Source organism: Zalophus californianus, chromosome 8, assembly GCF_009762305.2.
Source record: "Zalophus californianus isolate mZalCal1 chromosome 8, mZalCal1.pri.v2, whole genome shotgun sequence".
In the NCBI taxonomy this organism is placed as follows: Eukaryota; Metazoa; Chordata; class Mammalia; order Carnivora; family Otariidae; genus Zalophus; species Zalophus californianus.
The window spans coordinates 80965885-80984758 of record NC_045602.1 but is presented as its reverse complement, the minus strand read 5'-3'; the positions used below and the strand labels follow the sequence as shown (position 1 = coordinate 80984758).

At 42.0% G+C, this 18874-nt stretch overlaps 1 protein-coding gene across 5 annotated transcripts in view; it reads left to right on the top strand.

Annotated features, from left to right (window-relative positions):
- Positions 1-18874, top strand: part of RFX8 (RFX family member 8, lacking RFX DNA binding domain) — a 251754-nt gene that overhangs the window by 141990 nt on the left and 90890 nt on the right. For all 5 annotated transcript variants that reach the window (XM_027622412.2, XM_027622418.2, XM_027622415.2 and 2 more), the window contains one exon: positions 15517-15585. The gene's annotated coding sequence lies outside the window, so the exon portion shown is untranslated. The remainder of the gene's footprint in view (positions 1-15516; positions 15586-18874) is intronic.

The window sequence follows — 18874 nt, the reverse complement described above, 5'->3', positions numbered from 1 at the left end:
CACAAACGTTCAGTAATTTTGTTGTCTATTTATAGCCATCTACTATTTGTTATGCTCTCTTTAGTGCAAGCTGCTGCCCTTCTGGGGGGGGGTGGGCTTTGCTACTCAATATAAGTAGTAATTAATTAAGAGCTCAGCTCCTACACTAGAAGCAAGCAGAAGGGCAAAGAAAGCCAAACAGATGTCCCCAAAATGAGTTCGGTTCTTCTAGCTAGTTTCCTAATTACCACTAATACACACATGTGCCATGGATTAGAAAATACCCACTTCCTGTCAAGAATAGCAGTAAAATAATCAGCCAGAAAAGGAAAACTCTTTAATTCTTATTTATTGGCAGTTGAAACGTGTAAACATAAAAATCAGCTCAGTCACTGAATCAACTTTGATCATTATGACCAAGTGGGAAGGTATTTGTTTGGTTGATATTTAAAGAATATAGGTTGGCATGTGGGGAAGGGGGACAGATTTGCCCTATCAGACATCAAGACTTATTTTGGAACACTAGTAAATTAACATTGTGATAGATGAATAGACCAATGAAACCAGAGAGCCAGAAACAGAGCTAGATAATATTCTATAATATAATGAAAAAACCAAAACATTATAATACATTGAATTTTAAAATACCAAAAGCTAAGAAAACAATTGAAAGCAAGTTTCAGCAAACTTTTTCTGTAAATGGCCAGATAGTAAACATTTTATACTTTGCAGGCACATACATCTCTGTCCCTTCTTTTCTTCCTCCCCCTCCTCCTTTTGCTCCTTCTTCAAACTTTTAAATATGTAAAAACCATTCTTAGTTCAAGGGTCTACAAAAACAGTCCATGGAAAAGGGGCATAGTATTGGAGAAGATTATTTCAGTCAGTATAAACAACAAAGGATTGTAATTAAAATATAAAATGGTTTGTTTACAAATCAATAAGAATATAGGTAGCCCAACAAGAAGAGTAAATGATACGAACAGGAAATTGAATAAGTAATAAACATACAAAAACAAGCTCTTGCATGGAAAGAGGGAAATACAAATTAAAGCATAATATTATGAGATAATATTGCACACCCTTCAGTTTGCAAAAAAAAAGGCTAGTCTAAGTATTTCAAAGGGTGCAGCTCAAACTGAAATTCTTTTACTTCTGGTGGGAGTGTAACTTAGTTCAACCACTTTGGAGAGCAATTTTGCACTATGTAGTAAATTTGAAGATGTGCATGCCCTGTAACGCAACAACTCCACTAATAGTGCTAAGGAAAAGGGTGGAAAACCACTTAATGTGCATTATTGGGGTAATGGATAACCAATTATGGCAAATTTATAAATGGAATACATAAATATAAAATGCATATAATTTAAACATAGACAAATGGCAGTTTAAAAGAATTATATATATATTTACATGGACAAACCCTATAAAATTTGTTGTATCAAAAATTATATTGCAAGTTAAGAACTGAGAATAGTCAAGATAACTGTGAAGAAGAAGCTAGGGATACTTGTCTCCCCAGACATCAAAATTTACAATAAAGCTATGATGGTTAGGACAGTATGGAATTAGTGCAAGGATAGGCAAACTCATGGAATTAAAGAAACCTAGAAACATACCCATGCACATCTGGAAAAGAACAGCACTGCCCATCAGTGGCAAAAGGATAGGCTTCCCAACACATGGAACTGGAACAACTGGTTATCTATAAAGAAAAAATTGGAACTGGATCCTGGCCTTACACCATATTACAAACCTCCATTTCAGGTTGATTAGACATTTAAATATGAAAGGCAAAACTTTAAAGCCTAAGAGGAAAATATGAGAGAACATCTTTATGATGTCAGAATACAGGTTTTCTAAAAAAAAAAAAAAAAAAAAAGAATACAGGTTTTCTTAAATAAAACTCCAGAGTGTTAACCATAAAAGGAAAAGATTGATAGATTTGACTACATTAAAATTGAGAATGCTTCTTCATCATAAAACAGCATTTAAAAAATGAAAAGGCAAGCCACAAAAGAGAAGTTAATACTTGCAGCATATATAACCAATAAAGGCTTAATATGCAGAGTATATTAGAAGTTCTTAGAAATCAATAAGAGAAAAGACAAACCCAATAGAAAAATGGACAATGCATGCAACAGTTGCTTCACAGAAAACAACTACAAATAACCAATAATTGTATGAAAAGATGATAAAATGGAAATGTAAGCCCTAGCAAGATGTCATTTTGTCCCCAGTTGATGGATAGGTGTTGAAAAGACCATGAAACATCCAGAACACTTACACACCATTGGTAAAGGAAAAAATTGGTCAAAACTTTGGTGGGGGGCATAAACTGGTAGAACTACTTTGAAAAACAAAAATAATCAATATAATAATAAAAGGAACCAGAAATCCAACTCTTAGGTATTACCACAGAGAAATTCTTACATATGTATACCAGGAAAAAATACAATACTATTTATAACCACAATGTTTGTAGGTAGCAAAGACTTGAAACAACCTAAATATCCAGCAGCGGTACATGGTATATAGTATGTTTATCCAATGGAATACTAGGCAGCAGTGGAAAGGAAATCAATGAACCATAACTCTGCTCATCAACGTGGATGAACTGTGCAAGTACATGAGAGTGAAAGAAAACAGTTTTGGAAGAATACATACAACATGTATTCTGTACAAAGCTTAAATACATTCAAACATAAATGTGTCTTTCAGGATTATGTATATTGTAGCAAATTGTTAAGAAGTGTAAAGAAAGAATAAGCACTCAGTTCAAGGAAGCAGTGGCCTCTCGTGGGAGAGAGGAGGAGGAAATTTGGGAGGGACACATGGGGTCCTTCAGCAGGACCAGCCATAGCTCACTTGTGGGTGGTGGCCATACAGGTTTTGGTTTTGTTATTATTATGTATTTCTTACATGGAACATATAAAATATTTGTATCATATATTTTATAAGTTTAACATGAACAAATTATGTGGCAGAAAGAAAAGTACAGTAAGGTACCATTTATGTAAATTTGTAAAGCACGAAAAGCAAAGTAAGTACATTTTGTTTCTAGAGACACACACTTGGTAAAAGCAGAAAAACACCCCCCATAAGGATAACCACGAATATAATAAATAGGGAGTTTCGTTGGAGGAGAATAGCCGAGTAGTGGAAAGTTGGGAAAAGTTACAAAGAGATTTCAACTGTAATCTGTGACTTTTTATTTAGAACATAAAAATAGGGGAGCCTGGTGGCTCAGTTGGTTCAGCATCTGCCTTTGGCTCAGGTCATGATCCTGGAGTCCTAGAAGGGAGCCTGCTTAGCGGGGAGTCTGCTTCTCCCTCTGCCTCTGCGCCTCCCCCGCTCCTGCTCGTGCGCTCTCTCTCTCTCTTGCTCACTCTCTCTCTCAAATAAATAAATAAATAAAATCTTAAAAAAATAAAATAAAACATAAAGATAATTCAAGCTAAGATATAAGACAGCAAAATATTAACATTTTTAAGTCTGAGTTGAGTACTTAGGTGTTAGGTATAGGGTTGCCAGACCTGGCACAAAGAAAAAAAGATGCCCAGTTAAACTGAATTTCAAATAAACAATTTTTAGTATAAATAATTTTTAATATAAACGTGTCACATAGGGACTGTCTGCGTTTTGTCTGGCAACCCTAGTTGTTATATTAATCTCTGTATCTGAAATATCTTATAGGAAAAGTGCATTTGTCCCGTTCATGTATATTATGAAAAATTAATCAGCAATCATGTATTTAGTAGGCACAAAATGAGGGGAGGAGATTATAGAATACCTACAGCTTGTATTTTCAAGCCATTTTCTCTGATTATTTAACTCTAAAAACTGATGTACTTATTTAAAAATTTTAATTACCATTTATTGTATGCTAAGATCTTAACATGCATTATCTCATTGGATCTCCATAACAACCCCAGTCCTGGTACTACTTTTTTTAGTTTTCTTATAGTTTCTGGTACTTCCCCAAGGCTCAGAAATTGGCCACGTTCTCAGAGCTAGTGTGTGTTTCCAAAGCCATTGTCCCTTCCACCCGATGGACACACACACACACACACACACACACACACACACACACACACACACACACAGAGCAATCTTTTCTCAGTCCTTCGTGGTTTCTCCCCACCTGGACTTCTATATCATTTTGTGTCTGGTTCCTCCTTTGGCAAGGAGCACTTATTAGCCTTGTGTTTGTTATCTTTCTAGAAACAGACCACCCACCTACTTAGGTTGCATACTTCTTTGCTGATCACTACCCAGCCCCAGCTCCAAATCTCTGACTAACCAGTGTCTTGTGGGAAGAAGGTGCACAGTACATATTTGTCCGTTGACTGGTCTGGAAGGCAGCAGTGCACTTGGTCACTTCCGCCAGTCCTACTTTATATATATATTTATTTATTTATTTATTTATTTGTTTAAAGTAAGCTCTATATCCAATGTGGGGCTTGAACTCACAGCCTCGAGATCAAGAGTTGTGTGCTCTACCGACTGAGCCAGCCAGGTGCCCCCACCAGTCCTACTTTAAACACAGAGTTCCTTGGCTTTCAGTTTTCACATTAATGCACTGATTCCTTCTGGCCAGCACAGAGCATGACAGAGTCTTGAAGCCCTCTAGATAGACACCACGCAGGGAAGCCCAGAGACAGTTTTCTTGGGAACTTCCACATAAACAGCCCAAGTCCATGCCTACTACTAATTTTTAAAATGCCCCAATACAACCCCTTTTTGTTGTTTAGAAGAGCAGGGAAGAGTCCCTTCAAAAGACCAGCTGGCTTCCTCTCAAATATGCTAATTGCCCAGCTTCCAAGTTTCAGCTCAAGGCCCATTTTTATGCCTGACTTAAAAATAAAGTCCTGACAATAAGGTCTTGAATGGAAATGCTGACAACACTAACTGGTGAGAACAAACAGCTATTCCAGGAAGGGAAACAATGCAGGGAGGCAGTGAGCACCCATTCTAAGCTCCAGCCAGCCTTAACACTCGAGGCTGCACTGCACAGCCCCCGGACCAAGCCTGATTTCTTCACTGGGGGCTTGAGGAAATGTGATCCTATCTCTTTGTTCTCAGAGTTTAAAAGTGGAACTAGCTTTGCCTGTCTGTTACGTTGGAGGGAGAGTTTGTACCCCTGCACTTTCGGGGGACCGATTCTGAAACTCAGGACAAGCAGCGTGCATGTGGGGTAGAGGCCCCTGTGCACCTGTGTGTAGTTTCTCTGTTCCCAGTGGCTCCCTCTGTTTGAAAGAGGTCTACGCAACATTTAAAACAAGTGTCACAAATAAATAGGCCTGGATGACCTAATGGACTTCACAAAGATGCTTTTCCTGGGTGGCAGTGATCTGTGTCCCAGTCTGCATTTTAAAGATTATTTATTTATTTATTTGATAGAGAGAGAGTATGAGATGGGGGAGGGTCAGAGGGAGAAGCAGACTCCCCACTGAGCAGGGAGCCTGATGTGTGGCTCCATTTTGGAACTCCAGGATCATGACCTGAGCCAAAGGCAGACGCTTACCTGACTGAGCCACTCAGGTGCCCCCTCTAGTCTGCATTTTAACAGCTCTGTCTGGATAGCAGCCTTAACGTTCTATGTCAGTGGAGGCTGCACCTCCAATTCTAACCAAAATGAGTGAAAAACTATTCCATGGTATCATCTCCTTTAATTTACATTTACCAGTGAGGTCAATAGTATTGTCACCATTTTACAGATGAGGATCCTGAGCCTCAGAAAGGATAAATCATTAAGTAAGACCCCATTGTTAATAGGTGATAGAATTGAAATTTAAAACCAAGAGTGTGAGATATGATGAAGTTCAGGACATGCTACCCCAAAACATTGCACCTTGGCCTATTGGATACTTAAGCTGAAGGAATTTGAGGAAATGGCAGATGCAAAGTCATGCTCACTTTCCCCTGGTCCTTGTCCCCTGAAACAGTCCATAAACCCTTGTGTGAGAGGTGTCCTCTCTATACCCAGAAGAAAGGAACATCTTTATATCCAAAGACAAAGGGACACCAAGAAGAATCCTAGGAAGCAGGCCTTGCTAAATTCCCCATTTACAACACTTACTTCATACTCTTTGATCTATCATATTTCTATATGAATGCCCACTATTCATCATGCCTAGCATAAAAATACTCAGGCCTAACTGTTTCTTCATGGCTTCATATCTTTATGAAGGCCCCCATGTCATGTCAAATTTATGTTAAATAAAGGTGTATGTTTTTCTCCTGTTAATTTGTCAGTTTGATTTTCAGACCCAGCCAGAGACCCTAGGAGGCTTGAGGAAAATTTTTCCTCCCCTACAGATGCCGCGCTGCCCCACCCTTGCTACTCAAAGAGTGGTCCATGGACCAGCAGCATCTGGTATCACCTGGGAACTTGTTAGAAATACAGAGTCTGATAACTTGCCTTTTAACAAGATCTCCTGGGCTTCACATGCACATGAAAGTTTGAGAAGTGCTGACCACACCCCAGCCCTTCTCAAATGACCCTGCTCCACAACAGAAAGAAATGAGCATGGAACCGTGAGGATTTTGGAAGATAAAACAGGGTGTGACATAAGGTCCTAAGGAGAGTGGAGTGCCAGGTGGAAGGAAGTGAAGAATTTAGGATAGCAGTTACGTTATGTCTCAGAGGACTGCCTTGGATGCAGTGCAGAGAAGAATAAGATAGTCTCTGGATTTCAGTATCTTCACATCCTGGGTCTGCCATTTACTAGCTATAAAACCTTGGGAAAGTTGTTAAAATTCCCTGAGTCTCAATTCATCTCCCAAACAAGGATAATGCTACATATTAGGTTTTTCTGATGTTCAGTGAGACTCGTGTGTGTGTGTGTGTGTGTGTGTGTGTGTGTGTAAAGTGACGGGAATATCATAGGTCATCAATATGGGTATATATTAAATATTAATATCCACATTAAATATTATGTCATCCAGAGTCTGAGGGGACTTTAAAAAGAGTTTTCTTGCAAGCAACAGAAACCACTCTGGTTGGTTTCTGGCCAGTTCGAGGGATTCATTACCGAATATTACGTGGTTTAGAAAAAATCATTGTAAGGAACTGATTCAAGTGGGAACTTCCAGGAACAATTCCCAGGCTCAGAAGCACACTTGCGCCGCATTGCAGAAAGCCTTCCCATGGAACTCACAGCCTCCGCAGCAGTCCAACGCTGGCAAAATGACTGCCTTACCCTCTGCCCTCTTCATCTTGGTTCAGGTCCAAATTGAGTCTCACACTTTGGTGTATCTCACTGGAGGAGCCTAGATCACAACCAAAACCCTGGTTGCAAGGAAACCTGGGAAATGTAGTTGCTAGCTTTCCAGTGGCTACAGAACAAGGAGGCACTTCAGAAGGGGCTTAGAATGGATGAGAGGGGACAGCCCATAATGTCCACCACAGGGGGTTGCCAGTCTTTACTATGCCCTAAATAGGATGATCTGATCTAGGGGTCAGGGCCTTATCTCAGGGCTATGTGGGGATAGGGGTTCAGCAAGTGTGAATAACTAGAAAGCAGGATGTCAGAAGGAGCTACAGAGCAGCTGATAGATAAATTCATTTCAGGCACTGTATTGGACTTGCACATGCAGGGAGAGTTCAGGAATGGCTGTTAGCAGGACCTTCTGGGGTGACAATAACAGGCAAGGCTTTTTTTGTGCTCATGCCTGCTTACTCACTCTCTGGCACCCAGCCTGGAACACATATTCCACCTGGGTACCCCAAACCCCCAATGTAGTGCCCAACGTGGCCTGGCCTCACTAGGCTATATTTCCTGATCAGAGTTAATTCATAAGAATAAGTAAATTAGGGGGCTAAGGGCTTGATGAATTATGTAGTCCCAAGGTTGTATCTGAACTTCACTGGAGATTTCCAGTACTGAGTTTCCAGGCCATGGGAGCTTACAAGCAAGGGTGGACACCTACTAGTCAGGGGTGCTGCAAGAGAGATTCAGGGACTGTGCGAGTACTGGGCCAAATGTCCTGAAAGGCCCTTACGTACTCTGAAATTCAGGGCTCCCTTGAGGCACTTACTTCCCCAGAAGGGGCTGTAATAGGGAAGAAGCATGGCAGACCAATAGGGAAGATTTGGAGTCAGGGCTCTCTACAATGTGCAAATCACTGTCAGAGCAGTGTCTGTCTCCCTAGTTTACTTAAGCACCTGAGCAAGGGGCTTCTTAGAAGGAGGGGACAGTGCCCCATCCCTGTTAGACAATTACTGCATTGTTCTGTATGTTATTTACCTGAAACAGGTCATGCTCTTCCTTCAGAAAGGGGCCTGGCTTCGGCCCTGAAAGGATTAGAGGAATGACTACTTTTACAATAAGAGGTGACCTATAGTCTGTAGTATTGTGAGTGTCTGTGGACCAGAAATGTTTGACAATCTGAAAAAATAAAACAACAAAATCATGTGTTGTGTGCAGCAGATAGGATTATGGTTAAATTTGCCTTCTTTTTTTTATTTCTGCAAATTTTTTTTTTAAATTCCTTCGTAGACTTCAGAAAAAGAATCATTTCTCTGGACTTAAAGGAAATTTCATGAATCATTATATTAGGAAGATGCAGAGGTGTTTCTAAATTTGTCTCATTTTGTCTTTGTCTGCTAAAGGCCACCAGTGAGAGTGAAGGCTCTGGGCCTATGTAATTCCAAATCCAAGTTGACAGAGCCTCAGACTGTAGTTTTTACCATCTGTGTGTGGTCTCCGTTTTGCTTGGTTTGGTTTGATGTGCTTAGGTGAGCAGGCTGGTTTGAGGTGTTGGGACCCATACCGCAGCAGAGGGGACAAAAGAGGGCCCTCTTCCTTTCCTACACAAGCAAAAGTATTCTTTCACAATCCACAGGCTCTGGTTCTGATTTCTAGATAGAGATGGTGGGCTAAACACCTGCCTCTGACTTTGATCTCTCCTGAACCCTACCAAACTACAATAAAATGAGCAGGAGAGGAGGCAATGAGGTCTTAGAAGCTGGAAAGCAGATGAAAGCCAAATCTGGCAGTGCAGAAAGCTGAGATCTACACAGTTTACAGGATGGCAGCAAGTGCTTCTGAAATTGGGGGTAGAGGAGGTCTGCAGGTGCCCCCTCCGCTCCACACCGTAATTGCCTCTCCCCGACCCTGTTGGGAGACTGGAGCTTTGGTCTATGGTGAGAGCACTCAGAACTGGGACTATCAGGCACAACTGAGGATGGGACCCTGTACTAAAAGGATGGGAAGATGACGTGTTATGCCTACTCAAAGCTGTGGTGGGCAGCCCTCTTCTTTCACACAGTTCCCAGAGCACAGGCAAGCAGGTCTTCACCCTCTGCAGGGGATGCTGGAAGCTTCTCCTCAGGGGCATCAGATGGCCCAAGAGGAGAGCCTTGAAAGTACTGATATTAGGGGTTCCCCAACTCATGGCCCAGGCTGGTCACCCCACTTGGAAGCTAACAGTCAACAACAGCCCCCAACCCCAGTGCAAGACATCCAGTCAGCTTATTTCCTTAGTCAATCATCTCCCTCTCTCCCTTTCCTCCTCAGATAAGCTGGGACCTTTGTGTCTTTCCACCTCAGGCTGGTGCTCCTCCTGGGCTCTAGACCCATCCTCTTTGGCCTTCCCAGTAAGGATATCTTGGACCCCCTCCAGTCAGATAATAGATCCTTCTAATCAGCAATAAAACCCAATCGGTCTCCTCCATCTTGCAGAACCTCTCCTTCAGTCCCACATTGTCTCCAGTCTCCCACACCACCTCTTCTGCCCCTCACAGCCAAACTTCCTCACCTTACACTGAATTCCCAACCCACTCAAGATTGTCTTAGCCTTGTAACTTCACAAAATCTGCCTTTCCAAGGAAGGCCATGGAAGTTGCTAAAAACAACAGAGACATCTCAGTCCTCTTCTTGACTTGACAGCAGCATTCACCAGTGTTGACCACCACCTTCTTGAAATACTCTCTCCCCCACTGATTTCCATGGCATCCTGTTCTCCTGATTTCTCTCCTACTTCACTGACCACTTCTCAGCCTTCTTCACTGCCTTGCCCTCCCTTACTCAACCTATAAATGGTGTTCTTTGGGGTTCAATCCTAGCCTTTCTATTTTTCTCACTCTACTCTCTCCTTAGCTGATACCATTCACTTGTCCCCAAATGTGTATCTCCAGCTCAGACCTCTCCTGTATATCCAGTTTCATCTTTGAAAGCTTTATAGATATCTCTGAATTAACTGTCCACACTAAACTAGCCAGACTGTCCTGCCCCCACCTCAAACTTGCTCCTCCTCCAAAACCCTCCCCATTAATGGCCAACATCTGTAGAGTTGTTCATGTTGAACACCAAGAATCATGTTTGACATCCTCTTCTCCTGTTCAAACTTTTACTAAGTCCTGTTGATTCTACCTCCAAAACATATCACAAATCCACCTCTTTCTCTCCATCTCTGAAACCACTACCAGAGTCCAGGCCATCATCTCTTGCTTCCAGACTACTTGCCCCACATTCATTCTTGCCCTCCAGTATCACTCCCCTGCTTCAGACCTTCCAATGGTTTTCCATTACTTCTAGGATAGAACAAAATCCTTCACTTGGCCTCCATGGCTCAGGCTAATCCAGCCTCTCCTCCTGCTTCCACTTTTGCCTTTCTAGCCACAGGGTCATTCCTTCACTTCCTGCCCCTGGACCTTTGTACCTGTTGCTCCCTCTACTTACAATACCCTTCCTTCCTCCCCCCCTTTCTCAGTATTAGGGACTGAATATTTGTATCCTCCCAAAATTCATTTGTTAAAGCCCCAGCCCCCCAATGTGACTAAATTTGGAGACAAGGGCTTTATGGAGGTTAATAAGGTTAAATGAAGTAATAAGAGTGGGGCCCTAATCCAGTAATATTCGTATCTATATAAAAAGAAACACAAGAGAGCTCTCCCTGCCCCTCCCCACCATGTGACATAGCAAGGAGATAGCCAGCTATAAGCCAGGAAGGATCCTCACCAGAAACGACTCAGCTGACACTTTGATCTTGACTTCCCAGCCTCCGAAATTGTGAAAAATAGATTTCTGGTGTTTAAGCTGCCCAGTCCAAAAATATTTTGTTATGGCAGCTCTACCTGGCTGATCACACTCAACTAACCTCTACCCTTCAACTCTCTGTCTAAACCACATTTTAAAAAAAACAATCTCTGACTCCCCATTCCCACACCACATTGCCATTTAAATAGGACCTTTGATATTCAATCTTATAGCAGTTGGGGTTCTTCTTTGTAGCACCTGTCACTATAGCATTAATTAATTCTGTAAGTGTTGCCTTCTACACTAGACTGTGCTTGATAAAGGTCAAGACAGTGGTCTATGTTATTCAGTGATGTAGCCTTGGTATCTAGCACAGGGTCCAGAACACAGTAAGTGCTTAGCAAAAATTTTAATGTGTGATCATGAAAGCTATCTCTGATTTTAAGGAAATCTTGAACAATTTTTTAAAATTTTATTTTTAACTCTACAATCTTATAGGAGAAAGGAACCAAACCTTATATTCTATATGACCCTTTTTAATTTACAATGCTTAACTTGTCAGAACTCAAATATACATTTTTGTGTTGCAGCAGTCAATGTTGCCTTATATCCTGCCTGTTTTTACTGCAGTGGAAAGGATGCCAGGAAAATCTCCCTTTTGGGACTTGGACATTCAGTCAAATGCTGCCTTATCACATGGCTTTTTCCCTTTGATCACCAGACTATCCCCTAAAGTAGTTCAAGCCTGTAGGCCCTAAGTTATACACAAAATAGTGTAACATGTAATTGTGTGGTAGTTTGAATGTAGGTTGAAATGCTAGATCAGAATAAAAAGCCTATGATTGTTAAGTGATGCAATCTGAGCAGACAGTAGTTCATCTATACATGTGTGGGCTAGCCCCTGAGAGCCCAGCCTGTCTCCATTAGAACCACAACTACACCCAGTGAGTCCCACAAAGGAAGCAGCCCTCAAGCGTTCCCCTGGCCTGGGCTGTTTCTATACAATGCTTAACAATCTGCTGGTGGAATTGTTCCCTGCCACGGACTAAATATGTGTGTCCCCTCAAAACTCCTATGTTGAAGCCAAATCCCCAACACAATGGTATTTGGAGGTAGGGTATTTGGAAGGTAATTAGGTTTATGAGGTCATGAAGATAATGGGATTAGAAGAAGAGATCAGAACCCCGTCCTCTCTGCCCAGTGAGGACACAGCAGGCAAATGGCTGTCTGTAAGCCAGGAAGAGAAACCTGACCAGAACTGAATCTGCCAGCACCTTTTTTGGACTTCCTAGTCTCCACAACTGTGAGAAATAAAAGTCTGTTGTTTAAGCTACCCAGTCTGTGGTAGTTCGTTCTAACAGCCCAAGGTGACTAAGACCTCCTCCAGTCCCCTTTCCCCGGAAGGCTGCACTGTATTCTCCCCGACGGAGGGACTGTCCACTTCCTCTCAGGGAAGGTAGCTTTTGAATTTACTTTTGTTCAGCCCCTATCTGGTGACACACTAATGTCTGTAGCAGAGCTTACTCAGAGGGAAATAACCTGCTCCTAGTGTCACTCTCTAAACCACGAAATTAGTCTTTAACAAGAGAAAAGGTCGTTAACGTGATTTCACATGCACAGATACAGGTAGAGGTCACACATTCCACCATTTGTAATGCCCAGCTATTATACGGATACCCTGAGTCATTTCCCATTGTTGAGCCCTCAAGTTGTTTCCAAGTTTTTCGCTGCTACAAATAGCAATGATCAAAACATTTTTATGCTGCTTGCTTTTTTTTCTAACTTTTAGATTTTTCCTCAGAGTAAAGTTTCCTGGTTAAAGTGTATGAGTTATTTTATAGCTCTTACATAAAGCCTTATTGCTTCATAAAAGCCACAACTATATACGAGGTAGCAGCATGTGCAAATGAGCCTCCTCCCTCACAGGCCTGCCATACTAGGTCTTGCCATTACCCCTTATCTTAACTAGTTTAATAGATATATATAATGAGCCTCTAGATTTATTTTACTGTTCATTTCTTTCAGTGAGAGTTGTATATGTGTGATTAACAAAATGCTAACACTCGGAGAATCAGTTATCATTCTGCCAATAATCAGAAATCTCTGCTTGAAGGTCCATAGTTTCAACTCTGCCATGGCACTTTCCCCATTCTCAAATCCACAAGGTATTGTTAATATGAGTGATACTTCAAGGGATTTATGGGGACAAATGGTGGAAGAGAAAGCAAACAAATGAACAAATAAGCAGAGAAGTATTTCCTCTTTCAATCTGGGCCTCCTCAAAGTCACTGTGTTCGTTGAAGGCCATCTAGTGGACCCACGAGGGAAAAATGCACAGTGGTGTGGGAGGGAGGCCAGCTTCCCAGGCACACACAGATGCGGGGGTGAGGGATGCAGGCCTTTCAGGATGAATGCTGGCTCAGAGTCCTGTTTCCTCACGGGAGGAAGGGCTGTAGATTTCCCCAACTCCCATCAGCTCCTATGTACTATTATTTCACATTTCTTGAGGAAATGATAGGCCAGCTTCTTCCTGATGGAGGTGTGTAGAAACCAGAATGGAATGAAAAACATGTTGTTACATTTACTAAACTGTGCAAAGTTCGGGACTGAGTTAAAGAAATGAATTTCTAGTACATATGTGCATGCTCGCATGCATGCATGCGTGCACACATGCGCGCATGCACGCGCACACATACACACACCCACACACACACAAGCAAACCACGATTCCCATAAAGTAAGGTGCCAACATTACAGGTATATATTCATCCACCAAACATTAGATGAGTTCCCAGTATATGAGCACAACCATGCTCATGCTACAGATGACTCTAGCTGGGACTGATAGTCTAGAGAAAGGGAAAAGACTTAGCTGTGAAAAGTTAGTTAAGGTAGAAGGCAATGAGACTTGAAGAGCAAGAGGTCACTCCGCTCTAGAGAATCAGAGAACCTTCCATGGAGGAGGTGGACTTTTGGTGGTTTATTTTTGGTTTCATTTAAACAAAATAATACATGCTTGTATTATTGAAAAAAATACAAAAATTGGGGAAAAAAAGGCAAAAAGTGGACTAATCCTCTCACTCCCCATGTGCTTCCATTCTTGACAGGGAACCACTGCTTAGAGTTTGTTTTGTATAGTTCTGAGAGGTAGATTTTGAAGGATGATAAGGTCTGGCCAGTGGAAGGAAGTGGGATAGGGATGCTATGGTAGGACTCTCTGGAATGGGAAGGGTTAACTCTAGATGGGCACCTAGCCCTGTTATCATCGTGATATTTTAATTTTCTGATAGTCTCGGGTCTCTTGAGTTTCTGGTAGTACTCATAATTTAAAAAAAAAAGAGAGAGAGAGAGAGAGGAAAAAAGAACTAGTTAATTCATTCCAGATACCTGGCTTCCTTCAAACTCCCCAGATTTTTTTTCTTTTTTGGTTTGACCACGAAGTGAACCCAAGAGTATGAATCATAAGCCTTCACCTCGTGAGTGTTCTATTCCAAGACCTTTGACTTTCGGAACTTTTTATATTGCATTCAGATACTCAGGCAACTTAATATTTCCCTGCTTCTTCTGGTCCTTGAAAGGAAAGCTTGCATTGATCTCTAAGACTGGGGGACATTTGCTACACAGCAACAGGTCCTTAACTCCCAATGCAGTAACTAGCAGCCTTGTTCTTTGTGAACCTCCCAGACTAGTTCATGTGGCTTTCTTCTGGATGACCTGGACTTAGCTCTGTCAGAGTACTTAACAATCCATATTGTAAATTGCTATTAATTATTCAGCTTTATGCAGACCATAATATCCATGAAGCCTGTCTACTCACTGTGATAGGCTCAGTGCCTAGGATCTCAAATATTTGCAGAATGAATGTATGAATAATGACCAATGTTCCACAAGAAATTCTCTGTTCTAGGCGTGGCCCCAGAGTAAGTGCATTAGCCGCTAGACACGTGTGATAAAATAATAACTCACTGACAGCTAAGCACTGTTCCCCACACAGGAAGTCTGAGTTATTCCTCCTTTGTGGATATCCCAACTCACTCATTTTTGAAGAGAGTTAGAACTTTCCGGGATCAAACTGCTCAGTGCATGACACACATTCTTCCGGACCCTTTTCCTGCCACCACTTCCCCCATCAGCAGAGCCTGACAGTCAGCATTTGCCACAAAATCATCATTAGTGGGGCGCCTGGGTGGCTCAGTCGTTAGGCTTCTGCCTTTGGTTCGGGTCATGATCCTGGGGTCCTGGGATCGAGCCCCGCACTGGGCTCCCTGCTCAGCGGGAAGCCTTCTTCTCCCTCTCCCACTCCCCCTGCTGTGTTCCTGCTCTCACTATCTCTTTCTGTGTCAAATAAATAAAATCTTTAAAAAAAAATCATCATTAGCATATCTCCTGGATGGTGTCACTGCACTGCCTGTGCTTACCTTTCCCACTCGGGACCTTCAGAAGGAGCCAGCCTGCAGCACAGAGTGTGTAAAGCCCACCCATAGACAAGGGTCTACCCAGACCCCCTTGCCACTTGACCTCTTGATCCACATTTCCTGTTTCTCTTTTCCAGAACTCTTCAGTTCCTTGATGTCCTTCTCAGCCTCCGCATACCTGCCTGAGGTCCTCCGTATTAGGAGAGGTGAGGTGCCATTACAGGCCATTACAGTATCTATCTAAAAATCTTAGTGACTTAATAATGACAAGAGTTTATTTCCTGCTCACGCTACTTGTCCACTATGGGTTGGTGGAGGACTTGTGCTCACTACAGTCGTTTAGGGACCCAGGCTGGTGGACGTTCCTGCTCCATACACAATTTCATGATCACTACAGCAAAGAAGGCAACATGGTGAATCACAAGCTCCCAAAGCTTCTGCTCATATTTCATTGGCCAAAGCAAGTCACATGACCATGCCTCATGGCAGTGGGTTCAGGGAAGTACAGTCCTGACGTGCACCAGCAGGAGAGAACTGGAATATTTGTACCTGGCTTTAGTGACAACCAGACTCTCCTTCCATTGACAGTGTGATTGGACACATTGGACAGCCATGCTGACCTTGGCCGTCCTGCCTGATCCACAGCTTTGCTTGCTCCTTCCGTTTTAATCTACTATAGTCGCAGGGGAAAATTTCTGGCGGAGGAAACCAGACCACTACTTCCTGCCAGGGGAAGGAATTGATCATCATTCATGTGAGATCAGAGTTGCAGTGTTAAACAGAATTCCCAGAGAGTTTCCAAACACTTTCTTAACCAGTAGCTTGCATTCAGCCAGCCAAGTAAGCTCCACAAACATTTCTTAAACCCATAGGATGTGCCAAGGACCCGGGGAGGTGCTGGGGTTACACCTATCAACCACACACACTTGCTGTTATAAAAGAACTAAGACGCAGGCAAGCCGATTAAAAAATATCAGAGCAAGCCTTGCTTTCTTTACTGTCCCTGAGTTAGTGATGGAGCCAGAAGAAGGGGAGCTGATGGGAAACTCAGCATCAGGCAGGTCAGCCTTGCTCAGGCACAAAACTGCGGAGGGTGGAAAGGTGTCGGCCTGTTCTGTTTGCTTCCGCAGAGAAGTTGGGTCAGGTAATCATGGGGCTGCCCACCCTGAGGCAGGACTAACAGGAAAAAACAAACACAAACATGTTGCTTTCAATAAATTGAGGCGAGTGGACTTGGCCTGGGTTCGAGTTTCAGCTTCTATACTCACAAAGTGTGCCAACTCTCTGGGCTGCTTCCTATCTGGAAAATGAAGATTTTGTGTGGCTTAAATGAGATAATGTCTACAAAGCACTTACCACAGTCTCCTGAATATGGGAGACAGCCAGGAAATGTCAGCCTCTGCTAATGTTATGTGAAGCTGCTCCAAGCACCTGCAGTGGCTACCCAGTTTATGTGATCAGTTTTCATCCCTCTCCCTCTTTTGCAACAAACTGTGTTTCAGCAATAATCATGAAATGGAATAAGTAATGTTAATGGCCAGAGAAAATGCAGTAAAATTTTCTTTTTCTTGAGCTTTCTATATATAGTCATGACAGTAAAACAAAATAAATACCCAATACAAAAAAAGAAGCACATTTTCAGTACAAGAAAGGAGAGAAACAGTGGATTACTGTTTTTTAATTACAATAATTTTTTTAATATCAAGAAGAAAGATGTATACTTAAAAATTGGTCCATCATGGTAATGGACAAGAGTGCAATTTAATAGCCACTGAATAACAGTAAGGTAAAAAAAAAATTTGAATTTTAAATACTCACATTTTCAAAAATTACTCAAATTTAATCATGCGTTTTGTATATGGAAAATTTGTACATAACAAAAATATCATACCTTGCACTTTGCATGGTTTCAGTTTTAAATTTCAGAAGTGAAAACTCCAAGTGGTTATATAGAAAGTCAGAATAGAAGCAACTCATATTTTGTTTCTTCATCTTTGCAATCATTCTGCTACCACTGTTTATTTCTTATTTTTTTCTTATTGTTATTATAGATTTATTAAATCTACTGTTTAAATGCAGGCATATGTAGTTTGACAGATGATTGGACACGAACTTGAAGTGAACTCACTCAAAAGAACACAAGGCCAGTTTACTCTCAAAAGGAATGGGTATAGCTGAGTCCAGGCTAACCCAGGGCCAATTGTATAGTTGGAAGTTCTCTGAATTAATGTTCCCTGGTACATAAAGTTTATTAAGGACTATGGTGGGCAGAACTCTAAGATGACCCCCACGTTCCAGCCCCTGGTGCAGAGGCATCTTCTCCCGTTATTCAGTGAAACACTCATCTAGGCACTGTTGTGAGGGACTTTGTGGATGTAGTTAAGGTCTCAAATCAGTTGATCTTGTAGGGAGATTATCCAGGTGGCTTGGCCTAATCACATGAGCCCTTTAAATCTGGTTGTGGAGGTCAGAGACATAAGAAATCCGAGATGTGAAGCAGGAGAAATTTCTGATGCTTTGTTGCTGGCTTGAGGATGGAGGGGGCCACAGGGCAAAGAACGTGAGTGGCCTTAGGAGCCAAAGACTCAGGCTGGCTGACAGTTTGACTTCTGTCTTAGGACCTGGAGCAGAGAAGCAGCTGAGCCACACTGTGCTGGATCTACATAGCTGGGAGCTAATAAGTGGCTGCTGGGTTTTCTGTTTGTTTTTTAGCTTTATTGAGGCATAATTGACAAGTAAAATTGTATATACTTAAGATGTTGAGACAGCTTGATGTTTTGATATATGTATATACTGGGATATGATCACCACAAGCTAATTAACATATCCATCATCTCACATACTTTTTTTTTTTAAAGATTTTATTTATTTATTTGACAAAGAGAGACACAGCGACAGAGGGAACACAAGCAGGGGGAGTGGGAGAGGGAGAAGCAGGCTTCCCGCTGAGCAGGGAGCCCGATGATGCGGGGCTCAATCCCAGGACCTGGGACCATGACCTGAGCTGAAAGCAGATGCTTAACTACTGAGCCACCCAGGTGCCCCCTCACATACTTTTTTGTGTGTGGCAAGAACACTTAGGATTTACCCTCTTAGCAAATTTCAAGTATACAATGCAATATTTTTCACTATAGTCACAGTGCTGTGACATTAGATCTCCAGAACTTACTCATTCTGCATAACTGAAACTTTGTACCCTTTGACCAATATCTCCCCAGTTCCTCTATCCCCCAACCCCTGACAACAACCTTTCTACTCTGTGCTTCTGAGTTTGACTAGTTTAGATTCTATGTATAATTGAGTTCATGCACTATTTGCCTTTTTTGTGTCTGGCTGCTTTCACTTAGCATAATGTCCATGCTATTGATAATGCCCATGGTTCATCCGTGTTGTCACAAATGGCAGGATTTCCTTCTTTTGCATGGTTGAACAATATTCCGGGGTGTGTGTGTCTGTCTGTCTGTCTGTCTCACATTTTCTCTATCCATTCATCCA